Source organism: Diabrotica undecimpunctata, chromosome 9 (assembly GCF_040954645.1).
Source record: "Diabrotica undecimpunctata isolate CICGRU chromosome 9, icDiaUnde3, whole genome shotgun sequence".
Taxonomy (NCBI): Eukaryota; Metazoa; Arthropoda; class Insecta; order Coleoptera; family Chrysomelidae; genus Diabrotica; species Diabrotica undecimpunctata.
In genome coordinates, this window is record NC_092811.1 from 102,279,200 (window position 1) to 102,296,249 (window position 17,050).

A 17,050-nucleotide genomic window follows, 5' to 3' on the forward strand; every position below is an offset into this window, starting at 1 on the left:
AGGAAGAGCGGGAGCTAGATGCAGTTCTAGCAGTTATCGACGAGGCAGAACTGGGTCCGCAGAAGAAGGAGAGGTTGATTACACAGGGGTAAAGGTGAGTAAATGAGGTGAGTGTCGACTGAGGTGCAGACGGACGAAGAAAAATAGTATATGGGACAGTTGATCGCGGCTCTGCTTTCCATTTAAAGCCAGGGCCGCGATGAGGCTAAAATAAGGTGCGTATGTATGTATGCGAAGGAGACAAAGCGGAGGAGAAGACCTGATTAGACAAAGGCGGACGTAATGGTCGCATGAGTGAGAGCGAATGAGAATCGGTCAAAAGGATGACATCAGGGATACATTGTGTATTAACTGACAATCCCAACCTGATGCCCTAGTATGAGAGGGTTGGGTTTAGCTGGTCCTGGCCACATTTGAGTTACGGAGGGTAGAGAAGTACGACTCAGAGCCAAGCGGGTCGACGTGATTCTGAAGGGGTTTTTAGTCTTATAATGAACCCAGCATTGTCAGAAATGTTTTCCTCCGGCATCTGTTTACAGATTCTCCACCTAGTGATGGAAGGTTTTCATATAATTCCGTTTTGTTGTTCTCTGGTAGATTTTCCGTTGAAGTATATATTTTCATATCACTATTAAGTTTTTTTACCTATTTTATTTTATTGTTAGCCATAAATACTCACAAAGTTTTTCCTTGTTTATTATATACTCCGTAAATCCTCTGCTTAATGGTTCCTTTCTCCTTCCATCTTACTTCCTGTAGTGCTAAGATGCAAATATTGTATTTCTGTTGCTATTTGTCCCATTTTTACAGGTAACAGTAATATTTTAACATTGTCTTTTTCCAGCTTTATTGAAAGTGTGACGAATATTCTTTCATTTTTATGTTCTTCTTAAATTTGCTTACATATATACTTCTTCTTCCTATGCCGTCCCCATTAACGGAGGTTGGCGACCACATTTCTAAAAGCTTCTCTGTCTTTTGCAACGTGGAATAATTCGTCTACAGTCATGTTTGTCCAGTCTCGAATATTTCGCAGCCATGACTTCCTCTTTCTACCTATTCCCTTTTTGCCATCGACTCTACCCTGCATGATGACCTGCAGAAGACTATATTTATTATTTCCCAGTATGTGTCCAAGGTATGCAGTCTTGCGTACTTTTATCGTTCTCAACAATTTTTTGTCTCGACCCATCCTTCTCAGCACTTCCTCATTGGTGACCCTGGCAGTCCATGGAATTCTCAACATTCTCCGGTATATCCAAAGTTCAAAGGCTTCAATCTTCTTAACTATTTGCGCTTTTAGTGTCCATGTTTCTACCCCATACAATAGTTGCGACCAGACGTAACATTCAACAAACCTCAGTCTCAGCGCAGTATTCAGATTTTTGTCACAGAACAATTGCTTGAATTTTAAGAACGCTGCCCTTGCCATTTCTATTCGTACCCGGATCTCTTGGTCTGGATCTAATTCTGTGTTGATGTAAGCTTCCAGATATTTATATTTTGTCACTCTCTCTATGTGCTGTCCACCAAGAGTTACTTGTTCATTATTTATTGGACTCCTTGATACTATCATAAATTTGGTCTTATCTGTGTTGATGTCAAGTCCCATTTGAATGCATTCACTATTTATTGCATCTAGTAAAGTTTGTAGTTCTTCTATACTCTCAGCCATAATTACCGTGTCATCTGCAAATCTCATGGTGTTTATGATTTCTCCACCAATTCTTATTCCCTCTTTTCTTTCTCATAAGGCTTTTCTGAATATGACCTGTGAGTACACGTTGAAAAACGTCGGAGACAAGACGCATCCTTGCCTAACCCCTCTCGCAATCGGTATATTATTTGTTTCTATATCGTTCACCTTTACTACTGCTTTCTGGTTCCAGTATATAGCCTTAATAAACTCAATGTCTTTTTTGTCTAAATTGATGTTTTTTAATTGTGCATAAGAGTGTTTAAAAGAGTGCAAAGTGCATAAAAGTGTTTATATATATAAAATGTTATTGCATAACTTGTTTTCGACTTTTATTGCGCATATAAGTTAGTTAATGGTATTTAATTATTATGTAGATATCTACATATTTACTTTTGATGATATTGATAATATTTTATTATCATATTAACAATGAACAGACAAGTTAACTAAGTACATTTATGGTAAGCAACAAATAAACGCCTTTAAGTGGTCATTATTGTACATTTTGTTTTCAAATCGACAGCACCATCGATATTGAGTGGAGAATTAATGAATGCAGTTAACCTTGTAGTGGACAAAGAAAAGATATAGATGAGATTAGCATTTGGCGGTACAAAATACTGGTAAAAAGTCTTCAGTGGCGTTCAATTATTTGGCCACTTATATTTTACTTTGTTTATTTAAAAAAAAAACACAAAAATCTGACGTTTTTGCCTGAAAACCTAATAGAAATAAAACAATTTATATTAAATGTAATGTAGTGAGTTTTCTTCCTGAGGGAAGTAAATCATTCTCGATATCTACAAGCCAAGCTACACTAAACACTCTTCTAAGTCAATAATAGCTTGGAACTGTCAACAGCCTCTTAACAACTGGAAAAATAAAACAATGTAACTTTATTATGAGTGTCAAGAAATTTTTGGTAACTAGATTGCTGATGGCCTTGATATAGGAGGAGCTAATAGTTCTTTTCCCAGATCAAAACCATTTGAAATATCTTGAAAAGCCACAAGTGGTAAGTATCCGAAAATGGAAAACAGAATTTGGTGCAGTTTAATACGAAATTAATGTGATTTTAATAATCACAGATGTTCCAACTGAAGACTGCTCACTCAGATATCGTCTCTGTAAAATGGACAAAGTAAACAGAATATCAAATCGTAGATTATGCAAAAACGCAGATGAAACGGCTACACATATTTTCTAAAAATGTAAGGAGTGTTCGCCAAGGGCATAAATACAACAAGCCAACAAGTAACCAAAAGTAAAACCAAATGGATAATAGGTTATCTTAGAAGTCTAGATCTTTTAAAATAAACGTAGATATGGGTATGCACAAAAGATCTTTCTACTTGCAGTGTGGAAATGTTTACGAGGTAAAACGACCTTTTTCACCTCTTTCAAGCATTTGCCTCTCATCAGATGTGTGCAGGTGTCTACAAATTAAAATTCAAACTCCAGATAGCCTCGGTTTAAGTCTATCAACTCAAAGCGTTGTATCTCCGATGCATACATAAATCTAAGTTATAGAAAACTTTTCTGAAATTTTATTTTGCACATGACAAGACCTATGTATAATTAAAAATCTTTCCTGGCATCAACTTGAAAACATCAGGATTGTCCAGGATAATTCTGAAGAGCTTCAAATACAGTGAGGAGTACGACAGGGTTGCATTTTGTCCCCACGAATATTTAACATCTATTCGGAGTTGGTTTTCAATAAAACATTGGAAGTGTTCAATGTCTTATCAAAATTAATGACAACAATATCGATAATTTGAAGTACGCGGACGACACGGTGTTAATTGCAAATAGTTACAAAGAACTTCAACATCTGATTAATAGGATTATCAAAACGTGTGATGAATATGGACTGAAGGTAAATACCACAGAGACAAAGGTGATGGTTGTCAGTAAAACGCCAATAGAACCAGAAGTGGTAACAGCTTATGAAGAACAACTGGAGAGAACCAACAGTATTACTTATATTGGTTGTGATCTAAATGAGAACTGGGACATGAGCAAATGGATTAGAATACGTAAAGAGAATGCCAGAGCTGCATTTTTTAAGATGAAGAAAATCTTATGTGGAAACATAAGATTTTCAGATCCAGATACTATGTGTTATCTATTCTTTTATATGGTGTCAAAGGTTGGATTTTAGCGGAGACAATTAAGAAAACTTGAAATCTGGGTGAATTGGAGAATTCTGCGACTAAGTTGTTTTGCAGCAGATGGGAAAAGTTACGAAAGTGGCCAGAACACTTAAAAATCGCAAACTGGAACATTTTGGCAATATTATGCGTCACTCAGAGAGATATAATATAAGCTTGTCGAAGAAGAACGTCCATGGCTTAGAAATCTGAGGGAATGGTGTAACAAATCCTCTGCATCTCTTTTTCGAGCAGCCGTTAACAAATTACTATAGCAAACGCACGATAATCGAGCAGGGAACAGCAAGAAGAAGAACATGTTAACAGCTGGCGCAAAGGACAGAAAAAAATACCTGGAAATTGTTTATTATAAGGAAGGAAGAACGATACACACTCACACGCAATACTAGTGCACTGAGTTTAAATTTTGTAGATACTTGTGCACGTCTAATGGGAAGCAAATATCTCGAAATTGCAATGAAGTGTTGGTATTAAACAAATTTCAATACAGAAACTAGCAAAGCGTTGTGTATCTATTCAACATTGAAAATTTTTGTGAAAATATACTGATTTTAGAAAAGCAAAACAATTCGGATGAAATTCAAAAAAATCAACGGTTTATAGATCGTATATATATCTAGTAACGATAAACAGATTCTATTATTAAATATCCTATTATTAAAACCTCGCAAAATGCAACTACCATGTATCGCTCGCAACAGCAGGAAATGGAAACTTTATAAGGATAAAAAAGTGTAAATTATGTCTAACAACAGGACATAAAAAAGGAAGTGCAGCACAGTGTTATAAATATTTATTGGTTATCGATCTAAACATATCAATACATGCCGTTAAATGCTTTAATCCGAATTACCATTGAATGAGATTAATCCGAAATACCACTGAATGACAACGCCGTCATCTCTTTCATATTGGTTTATCGTTTTTATCATTGACGTAGCTTTAATATCAGACGTAATTTTATAAACATATGCGGCTTATGTAGGAATGATTTCCTGAAAACATAACGACATTTTGGCGAATAGAGCTTTACTGTTCTCAAGAAATCGCTCTCACAGGCGCTTATTGGCGTCAGTTGTAGCCAAAGATGCTTCACAAATCAGCGCGGTTAAAACAATAAGCATTTTGTTCCACTTCACACGGTAAGTTTCCATTTGTCCCATTTCTTTTTTTATGTTAAGACGCGATGTAAAAATGCGCTGACCCGGCGTCTTGTGTGTCATGTATACTAAAATTCTATTGGTGTAATTGGAATCCGTATGTTATTATAAAATTATGTGTGGCGCGAGGCTTTAATTACCGAGATCATGTATCGTGTAATTATTGCATTGCTAGTAATTTAACCGAGTTCATTTCACGTCTTCCTGTAGAAGAAAAACATGTGATTTAAAACACTTATATGAACAAAAATGTAGTTGTTTTGGATCTTTCACAAGATTCTACATTAGCCAGAGCGAAGTACTGAAATGTATAGCAAGAGGGTGATTAAAATAATATCAAAATGTTCTATCTCCAAATTTTAATAACGGAATGGATAAAGCAACGGAAGTTCTAAAAAGGAAGAAAGTGTTCAAGCACAAATTGAGACGACTCGAAAGTCTTAGTCAATAGTGAGTTCTTTTGATTGGGGCGCAATACGGCACTAATACCATTCCTTATATGTAGTAACTTTTTATGTATTGGCATTTAATAAATATACACAATACCGACTATTCGAGTATTACCTACTATAGATACCACATAAGTGACGCGTAAGAGATTGCCAATTATCTATATGACAATACTGTTGGATTTTTTGAGACCTACACACACACACACACCAAAGTAAATCCCATCTCCAGAGGATATGAGATTCCCGAAGAAGCTCAAAGAGGTCACCCCCTGAGATGGTACCCCTGACCCCCAAACTACCACAAAACCCCTCCTCAATCGCAGACATAACTTGGGGAGACTTTATTTATTTTTAATTTTGGATTCCATTGGATGGGGCATCAGAGAGGTCTTTCTGCGGTGATTTCGTAGAGGTGGCGCAAAATTATAACTTTCTTGATAATCTTGCACGGGTTCCATCTTCGGATGCTTTTTTATTAAAAGCATTATTTATTGAAAAGCTATGAGTTAATGTAGAGAACAGATATCGTTAGAATTGTAAAGTCACAAAGACTAAACTGACTTGGCCACTTAGAAAGAATGCCAGATAATCGAGCTGTAAAAGTAATCCAGCGATGGAAACACCAAGGAAATAGAATAAGAGGGATGCCCCAGTAAAAGGTGGATAGACGATATAGAGGAAGATCTTAAAACCATGAACATCAGGCAGTGGCGAAGGAAAGTACCTGACAGGACAAAATGGAAGAATGTTGTTAAGCAGGTCAAGACCCACAAAGGGTTGTAGCGTAATTAGAAGAAGAAGGGAGATGACAATGGAGAAGCCAATGAAAGAGTAAAAAAGACAGAGATGCAATATTGAAAAACGCAATGAAAATGATGTTTTAGAGAAGAAGCTGCAGATTAACACTAATGGACAAAGTGAGAAATGAACGAATTGGAGAACTAATGAACTGTGAAGAAAATGGAAAAACGAAAATCACTCTGGTAAGGAAGAAGGAAGGAGGCGACAGAAATACCGCTGATCCAAATAAAAGTAGGAAAAGAGGACGTCCGAAATTACAGTGAAATGGACAAATAAAAACAGCAATGGAAAAGAGACCTCACCGTAGAAGATATATATGAAAAGAAAAAATGGCGATCGGGCTGTGGTAAAGGCCAAACAGAATATCTGTAAAGCCACGGAAAAGTAAGTAAGTAACAACTGTTTTTAAGTAGAAAAAAATTCTACAAAAAGAAAATTTTATTTTCTTCAATTTATCTCGTTAGAACTTTGAACTATGTTAACAAATTAATGATAAAATATGTAAATAATAACTTTAATTATTAATAAACGCTATACTTTACCGAAAACATCAAAAAAAGGTTTATGGCTCACCTGGAAAAGAAAAGAAAAATAGTTTGGTAAAAAATATATTATTAATAGCAGACAAACAGTAAATTTAGAAGTGGTTTTCCATTTCTATACTAGGTTAAAATTTTGAGAATATTTAAAGTATATTCTTATAATGTGTCCTTTTTTTTAATAATAAATAAATACATTTTTAAAGTTTATCATTTTTTGATGATTGTATTTTATTGACGATATTTTTTTGCATAATATAGGTAAGTATTAAAATTTTAATAGTTTTGCTTATGTAATGATTCTATATGTTTTATGGCGAATTTGAGTCCTTTATAAATCTCGGGTTAAGATTTATTAGCTCCCATCTTCTGCAGTTTAGCTGTATTCAGTATTTCTTGGCTTTTTAGGTAAATCTATTATCTGTTAACCGTATCCTTACCCATCCCAATGACGCTTCCGAGAATAAGCAACGAACTGTTTTTCGTCACAACACTAGCTTAAGGCTATAGCAGGCAAGGTTTCCGGAGTTATAATACTTGGGTCAGATTACTTATTTTAACACCACTTGATTCGTAATCTAAGAAATACCGAGAACAACTAACAAGCCTTACAAAACCATTGAAGAATGAGAGTCGCACAGATAGCATCTGTAATGTAAATAGTAAAAAAAGTGTCTTCTATTATTTGTATCCCTTTCTCAGACATCATTCTGATAAAGCTGCAATACTAACATCAGAAAAACAATGAGCAGGTGAAACTTTGAGGAAAAAATGTGACGGAAGACGAGGAGAGAATGGACAACGACGATCAAGGCGGCAAAGGGAAAAACTTTCCATGCGAATTGAATTGTAAAAGGTAAAAGTGCGAAGTAATTGAATCATTCACTGAATTACAACTTTTCACTTTTTTGAACACCTTTGAGAGAGCCAAAATAACACTGATCGTACACATCTTTTCAGTTAATATTTTATTATAAAAGAGAAAATATTGGGTTGGGAAAACGTTGGGCATTATTTCATTATAGTTACGGTGAACACATGTCAAAGCTTCAGTGTAAAATAATTACAGAAATATCATAACCCATGATTGATTTCAGGAGGTAAACCTTACTATAGACATCCACTTTACGAAATACTGCAAATGAACCAAACTTTCATTTGCTACAAAACGTTAGTAGACTGTACACTGTATTTGTTTTTCCCATCGGTACGTATCTATACAACTGAGTAACTTGAGCAAAATACTGCGAATGAACCGAAAGGACTCGAAGGAATTTAACAAAAAATTTTCACAAGTTCGGGCCGCTCGCTATATTTGTTGTGTTCTGTTCCCATGGGTATCAGTAAAGTACTGTTCGGAGTAAGATATTCAATTCAGCAAAATACTTCGAATGTATTTATGAATATGAATTATTTTGTAGAAATGATCTAGATCTAGAAAATGTTCGTTTGATTCATTTACAGAATACTTTTCTATTTATAGGAATTTTATTAAGCGATATATTGCCAGCTCCCAAGGAAATAGTTTAATCGATTGCATTAATTCGAAGTATATTATTTAACTTTATGTCAGTCCTAAATTGTTATTTATTACTACTGTAACCACAAATAAACATTGATACGCCCAGGAAAACAAATATCTGTTTACCCATATTATTTAATCAGTCAATAAACAGTATCTAAACTCACACGGGATGTATTAAATTCCAACCACAAATTGAAATATTTTCTGCGATAGAATATAATTGAAATACATAGAGAGGTGTAGCCGAGATATCGATTATTTCACCTAAAATTATCTTTGGAGCCTCACCTGAAGCTCGTGTTTACAATATGTCCAATGTCAAGGCTAGCAAATATCAATGACTTCGGCCAATGTAGACTCAAACGGAACAACTTTTACGAGGGTAAATAAAATTACTGAATAAACTGCTCCTCAATGAAAGGGTAAATATCTAACATATTTGTGTACGGTTCTGCCAGAAACGCATTACGTTATAATACAGTCGGTCGTTTGGGTTGGAAACACATAATGTCTTCGTTGGGTACCATTTCGTCGTGATCACGTCATCCATTTGTTTTTTTTTAATGGAAACCATGGATATAATATACTAAGGATGGAGCCTATTGATATTTTTACATGTAGCTGATAGGCGACGGTGTTGACGTCACATTATACGATGTCCGACGTGAATTTGACAGGTGATTAATTATTTCCCGATATTTTAATGTGAACCAGGTAACATTATGTGTTGAAGTCAATAATTTAATGCATTCTTTTTGGTAAATTAATAAATTCGTGAATTTTTTAATATTTTGCATCCAGCCACATCAGTGGCTTGCGATGCGCAATTACGTACCTGCAAAATATATGTTTTTATGTTATAAAAATATTATTTTTTTAATTTTACAATGTTACACGTCGTTATATCTTTTATTCAAATGTAAATAACAACGAAAATAAATAATTATTGTACATATACAGTGCTAGTCAAAAATTCGTTCCCCCTCGTATCTTTTGAACGGTTGTTATACTAATAGGGAAATTTGGAGGGAGGTAATAAACAGACGTAGGCTTCTTAACTAGTCATAACAAGTGACGTAATAGTGACAGATGACGTTACAGCGCCACTGTGATAGATAAATTTTAAATGGGACCTTATGGCAAGTGATATTTCGTTGGAAAGGTATTGAAAATACCTATTCAACCATACTGATTTTATTTGAGTTTAAGCTCATTTTGATAAATAAATTAAATAAATACTAAAATTGTAGTTTTGCATTTAATTAATAAATATTTAAACCTCCGCCTCTGGTTACTTGTCAAAAAGTTGATGTTTCTCAATTCTCTAATTGGTTTTACGTCAACGTCAACTTTTTTGACAATTAACTAGAGGCAAACGTTAGTTAGAGTATTTATTAATTAAATGCGAAACTACAATTATTTTAATATACCTATTCAATCATACTAATTTTGTTTGGATTTAAGATGATTTTGACGAATCGTGTTGACGAATAAATTAAATAAATACTAAAATTCTAGTTTGGCATTTAATTCTAACGTCCGCCTTTGGTTATTTGATATCCTTCTAGTATCTTAGATAGCATTAAAAGCAACTAGAGAGTAGACAATTTGTTTAGAGTGCGTCTTCTGATCTCTTCTTTTTTGATTTTTGCAACCATAAACTAAAACTGAACTAATTTCATGCTGCTAAAAAATTTGGGGGAACACTCTTTTTTCCTCCATATTTGTTTAGTAAAAACCATGCTCAAATAAAACATTGAAATCTCTAAACACATATCTTCCAGTAAATTAATACTTGTAACGAGCAACTTATTATTCTAATGATGTCATTAACAATACAAAAACACTACTAAAAATAATGTGAAGGCAAACTAATTTATGCATCGTATAGCGATGTGGTGGACATGGTAACAATAAAAAACCGTTGTAAAAAGTCAATTAGACATTAAAAAAATAAGAATGCAACATACTAGCGAAGTAAAAGTTGCTCTGACCGTTTCTTTAATTCAGTATGGATTCCGTATTAAATAAGTTACAACAATGGTTGATCGCATACCTTATTCGGATTTTGTAGAAATTTTATACAGTGAGAGGTCTTATGACTGAAGAATGGTATAATATACTCCAAGTATCTAAGTATGTTAATCACATCTTCAAAATAAACTAGTCATTGCTTGTTATTTATTATTTATCAGAAGAAAATTGTATCTTTTAAAATTTGGATGTTTTACATGTACCTATATTTGTTTCCGCACAAAATGTCACAGAAGTATAAATAAATATTCCCGTAATTTTTTTGAGCAATGTATATACAAGCTTTTTTCCTCGAAAATTCCTCCAAATTGAAATATATTATGCTTTCTGTGGTTTTCCGGGTTTGACTCGGCGTTGAATAATTTTGGTTTTCATAAAAACCATTATTTTGACGACCTTTCGGCAAGGTCGCACTTGCCATTCTCAAGTCAGGTAGTAACGCTTCTTGCTAGTGCTTGAAGTAAACTATATACAGTATGCTCCCTCTATAACGGACACGGTTATTACGAGGTTTTGCTTATAACGAGGTACGTTAGATATCCCGTGAAATTTCTATTAAACTATAAACCTCTATAGCTAGGCAAATTTGATTATAACGAGAGAAAATCAGATCAAAAAACGTGTTTTTTTTACATTTTTGGCCCGGCCGTGGCTATAAATAAATACCCTTTTTAACTGCCGCCCATAATAAACTTTTTCTGTTTAATCTACCGACCGATATTGTGTTGTCGGAAATTTACAATTTATGATTCACAAGTGACAGTGTAGAGGTTTGACCATTCGCACCTAATAAACTACGTAAAGAGGCTTAAAAACAAGACAAATGAAACAAATTTCGCGTCTTGAAAGATGTGTTGTAGATTACATAGTCACATAGATTACACACTATGACTCCTAAAAGAAAAAGAAAAGCATTTACTTTAGAAGAAAAAATTAACATCCTTAAAGATGTTGAGAACGGTAAGAAGAAAACAGAAGTTTGTCATGAAAGAGGACTTTCAAGTTCCACTCTATCTACCATGCTCAAAAGTAAAACACAAGATTTTCGAAGCAGGTTCGTCTTTTTCCGGTAAATCGAAAAAACTATGTGCCGCAACTAATAAAGAACTTGATAATGCAATGGTCAAATGGTTTACCGTAAACAGGGCTGCAAGTATTCCAATAGGTGAACCACTGCTTCAAGAAAAAGCAACACAGTTTTCGCAGACGCTAGGTGGTGATGAGAAGTTTAAAGCATCGAGTGGGTGGATGAACCGTTTTAAGACCAGGCACGAAATTACGTGTGGAAAAATTTACGGTGAAGCGAAGAGTGTTTCCAAAGAAGTCACCGACAACTGGTTGAAGTCATGGCCTACTAATGTTTTCAATGCCGACGAGCTGGGACTTTTTTTTAAACTTACTCCAGATAAGACCCTCAAATTCAAAAATGAACGTTGTACAGGTGGCAAGTTATCAAAAGAAAGGGTAAAACTCGCATGTGTCAACATGTCCGGTTCCGAAAAATGGAAGTTAGTCGTCATTGGGAAATCTCAAAAACCACGATGTTTCAGAGGTATGAATTAGCTTCCTGTCACATATAAATTTAATAAAAAATCGTAGATGACAACAGAGATTTTTAGTGGAGAACTTTTTAAGTGAGACAGAGAATTGGGACATCGAAAGATTCTTTTAATTGTCGACAATTGTACATCCGAAAGTTAACGGTTTAAAAAACATTCAACTTCTTTTTTTACCCCCAAATTGCACATCTGTTCTGCAACCGATGGATCAGGGCATCATAAGGCCCCTTAAAGTTCACTACAGAAAACTTTTAGGAAATACACCATTCAATTCGGTTGAACAATGTGGATGATTCAATTACATTGTTCAATCAAATTGAAAAGCATACATATACATGGTTCAATTTATTCTTCATAATTTTCACACTTTGAATATCAGTAATAATTAAAATTATTAGATTAGTATTACTAATACAGTTATTAAATTTTATCAATTCATTTACATCACTCATCCCTAAAGCGATATAACTGACAAAAAAAGCCGAAAAAAAATTTCGTCGGTTCTGCGTTTATTTTTGGAAATGTCAAAGTACGTGGCACATTTTTCCTAGTAATTACTGAAATGAATAAGTGAAAACGTTGGCCAAAATCCAAGTGCACTCGACAAAAATGAGGTTACTGTCCTTAAAAATGTATAAAACAAAATTAGATGAAAAGTGACAAGAAAAAGTTTTAACACGGTAATGTTTGCAATGTAAGCGGATTTTCTATAAGTCAACAAAACACATTTTAAAGATTTGTACATGTTGAAAGTAAAGAAAAGCCCAAACACATTTTTTTGTAATTTGTTCTCTTTTATTGTCTATAAAAATATGTTCTATTTTCGTAATATGTGAAGTGGTGATTTATTTCGTATATTCTACATTTAGTACCTTTGGAAGCAATTATTACATAGGTTTTAACCCATTTACTCATACATCGGTCTACCGATTTACCTATGAACTCTTAAACTTCTGGCCAGAGTATACACGGCGCAAATACCCACTGAGGTGCCGAGCTGACTTCTTTATTACATAATAAATAATTCTTATACTTATATAAAGTCTATTCGATGAACTTACACGGGTTTCGGATTAAGTAAGTAAGCAATGGGCAATTACATAGGTTCATAATCAATAGACTTAAGCTAAGCGTGCACTGGGTCGGGACAGTAAAGTACAGACGGTACGTACGCTCCGCACATTTTTTTAGGAGGTTGCGCCAACTGATTAGGTCAGTACAGGGCTACCGGTCGGTAGGAACCGCTCTCGTATTAGAGAAAAGTATTCCGGATAAATCAAATTGTACAGTATAGACTAGTTTTGCATCAACATAATTAATTTGCAGTCATCCACCATTATAAATCACTTAAATAATGCAACTGAAACGGCAGAACATCCGTACCGATCACTGCGCGCTCCTCCCTCTTGGTTCACGAACAGCTCCTTTACGTCTAATGATAGCTTTTCTGAACTTAAGCTTATGTTTGACTCTAGGATTCCTCTGTTCCTTCTTCCTATGTGGCGTAAGACCTTTATTTTTCGCCATTTCATAGGTAATGGCTCTCTTGGAAGGTTCTTCTTCTTCATCTTCCTCTATAACTTCAGTATTTTCTACTGCTTCTTCTTCTTCTGCTTCAGATGATCTCATTTCTTTCTGCTTCATTTTTTCTTTTTCTTTAACTAGGCTACCCTCATCAAATTTGACTCTTTTAACAACCTCAGCAGCTTGTTCATTACTTGACTTCCGTTTAGGAAGTTTTTCATGTGCTGTTTTCTTTGCAATACTTGTTAAAAGTTTTAAAGTTTTCTTTGTTTTCTTAGGTTTGGTAGGTAGCTAATGAGTCATCGGTATCGACCTGTATCCGGTATCTCTCTCATCGTCCTGTTCCGACCGTGACGTCCAAATGCGTTTATCACAAGAGAAATCAATGCTAATTTATTTTGGAAAAATTCGGTGCGTACCGTCCAACCGTGCCGTCCCGACCCAGTGCGTGCTAAGTTTTAGACATTAGTAATTGTATACTTACGTTGATGCTTTGGGTGGGTAACGGTAATTACCAAGTCACAATGGACCAAGGATAAACTTTCACGCAGCACGTGGACACACCATTCACAAAACAACAACAGTCAGAGCTGCAATAAGCGGCCTCGCAGGTAGAAACAGCAAACTACGCATAAAGACCAAAATAAAACTGATTGATAAACAGCATCATACTGTCTATAATCACATATGCATCTCTCGCAGGAGGACATATAAATAACACAAACAAAAGACCAAAGAACAAACGACGCTAGAACCGGAAACGCCAGAAATTACCACAAATGAAGAAGTTAATATAAATGTACAGCAAGTTCGGAAAATACTTGAAAATTTTATACAAATTACAAATTAGATAATCTAATTTGTAATCTAATCTTAGTCCGAAAAAAAAACAATTATGGTCATGAGATGGTAATTTGCAATAAACATGAGAATGGCGAACTACCCGAAAACCTCACCGCAAAACTCGCCATTCACTCAAAACGAACAATATGTCGAAAGAAAGAAAATTTGAAATATCACAAATGCGTGCAAATAAGAAACATGTGACATTAAATAAAATTTTATTTAAATTAAAACAGAGAATTTGGTGATACTAGCAAAACAAGTTTATAGGAAGTTCTACATAGGTTTCAAATCTAAAAAGAGGATAACAGAAAAGCGCTTTGTGAAAGAAGTTCTGTTGTACAAGAGAATTGAGTTTTTCAGGGAATATACAGAATTTAAAGAAGGAGAACTTTTATGTATTTAGACGAAATATGGATATTTTCTACGGATCCAACAAAGAGAATGGCAAGATGACAACGGAAAATAGATCAAGCATACTAGAGGGGAAGGGAAGAGACATATAATTCTGAACACATAAAGGAAAACCAGCTTTACAATGGAAGCTTCTGATTTAATATTTTTGCGCCAGTCTTGTGCCAATCTGGTATCTCTAAGTTCCTTTTTGCCACACGTTTCTTACATGTTCTACGAATCTGAAACTGTAGCCGATTTTCCGATGGTGTAAGCTAGAGATTTTTACCAAACAAGTATAGCGATCACGGTAAAAGTCCACAAACTTGACACGTAACATTCAAATAGTTAAAAATACAAATAATGGTTTTGAATAGTTTTTTACAATTTTTTTCTTGGCTTAACTAAATTGCCAAAAATGAACATGTATATTTTTATAGTTTACGCTAATAAAAAGACATTTCCCCAATTTTTCCTTATCACAATAGATCCTCTATAGCCTGTAAATTTAATATAATCTATCTGTCTCTAGTTCACCTCTGAACACCATCTATTTTTAATTGCGCCTCATATTTTTAATCTTCGTTTAATCCGTTAGTGCTAGACAAGCCAAAAGCCTTGAACTTTAAATAAAACCTACCTTTAAAATACTGGGTGTTCATTGAACAGAGCTCAAGTTCATGCTTGCCAGAAATGCAGTTTTTGACGTAATCTTAATTAACAAAGACATCAATCGTGCTGTTCCTAACAAGGCGTTTTTAAACTTTGGTGTATTAAATGGTATTTTACAGTTCTGTAAAGAAGTTGAAAAAATATCCAATATACTTATGTACCCCAAAACAAAATAAAGGCTTTAACGGACGCTTCTGCAACAAAAATAAGTAACTCCGTATTCAGATTAACATGAGAATGATGAATTATATTATAACAATATTCCTAATTGTTTGCAGTTAATGGTAAGGATACACTTTTACAATAACAACACAATTTAGTTACAAAGCTCAATATGATAAGTCAGCTGTTGATAAGAATGTAGATTTTAGTGCCGGTCAAAAGGTTGTTATTAAAGATAAGCTATGGGTACCAGGCAAAATAATTGCAAAATCTGAAAAACCCAGATCTTATTGTGTTAAATGAAAACAATAATATTTTGAGAAGAAATACTATACATTCAAAACATTTTATGAATGAGAGTCAAGTTCAAAATGATTCTGATAATACAGATAATTCAGTAACTTTACTGAATCAAATAAAATGGAAAAACAATATTTTACCGTAACTAATGATTATGAACATTTGCAGTTATACAATAATCATAAAACGTCTGTGGCCCAAATTACTAAACAAGAATTAGTAGAAAAGCGCGCTCGCAACAAGTCATCATGGTGTAAAGATTTTGTTTTATATTCATCATCATCAGACACACATTCATAATTGTCAATATACTTCTAAGAATATGGTTGTTGATCAACGTTTAAGAACTACTAAGTATTTTAATAATCCTACACACAATAATATTTCATTCATTCTTATATTTCTTAGGTTATCCATAGTCTTGCAGTGTCTTCTTTGACAAACTACTGACCTTACTGTCGTTTTGTCAATTTTTAAAATTAGCGGTTTTTTCTATTACGTAGAAATTTTTATTTACGAGCAATAGATTTTTTTATAGATCATTTTGTAATTCTAAAGTACAATAAGTTTTAAAAATGTCTGTAAATTTTACACAGAACGTACTAAATACTCATTTATGTAATTTATAAACAATTAACCAATTGATTTAACCACAACAGACTTTAATTAAGCAGAATATATTATAGTAACACGTTTTGTAGTATGAATGAGAAATATCAATGAAATACGAGTATTAGTATTAATAGCCTTGGTTATAGATGATATTAGCATTATAAAGGTACCAAAAATATGTTACGGTTGTGTTTTGTTTATTGTTACCTTTACAAGGCAATTCATAAATGTTTTTTGACAAAATAATGAAAAATAGATTTATCTGTTTGAGTAGCATAACATAAACTAATTAGCTAGACTGTTACCTCTACCTGTTCGTGGTATAGTATAGAATATTTGAAACTGTTTGGTAGCACAAATTTTATAGCAAAGGTCTAAATACGTAAAGATAAATGAGAACCTAAGCATAAAAAAATATGTAGCCAAAAATTCCTCGTGTCTGATTATGAAGATGAAAACTCAATATATTTTTAATTGGTTAGTGCTTGAAGGACAAATTATATTTTATATTTTAATCTAATAATAAATTATTTATAATATAAGTTTTTTTTGTTCTTGCATGTCACTAGAAATGATAAATATTAGTATTTTTTCTTTTCAC

At 33.8% G+C, this 17,050-nt stretch overlaps 1 protein-coding gene across 2 annotated transcripts in view; it reads right to left on the reverse strand.

Moving 5' to 3' along the window:
* Nucleotides 1-17,050, reverse strand: part of path (solute carrier family 36 member pathetic) — a 94,698-nt gene that overhangs the window by 43,453 nt on the left and 34,195 nt on the right. The window contains exon 2 of one of the 2 annotated variants that reach the window (XM_072543929.1): nt 6,829-6,859. The exons of the other annotated variant lie outside the window; for it this stretch is intronic. The gene's annotated coding sequence lies outside the window, so the exon portion shown is untranslated. The remainder of the gene's footprint in view (nt 1-6,828; nt 6,860-17,050) is intronic. 2 annotated transcript variants of the gene reach the window in all.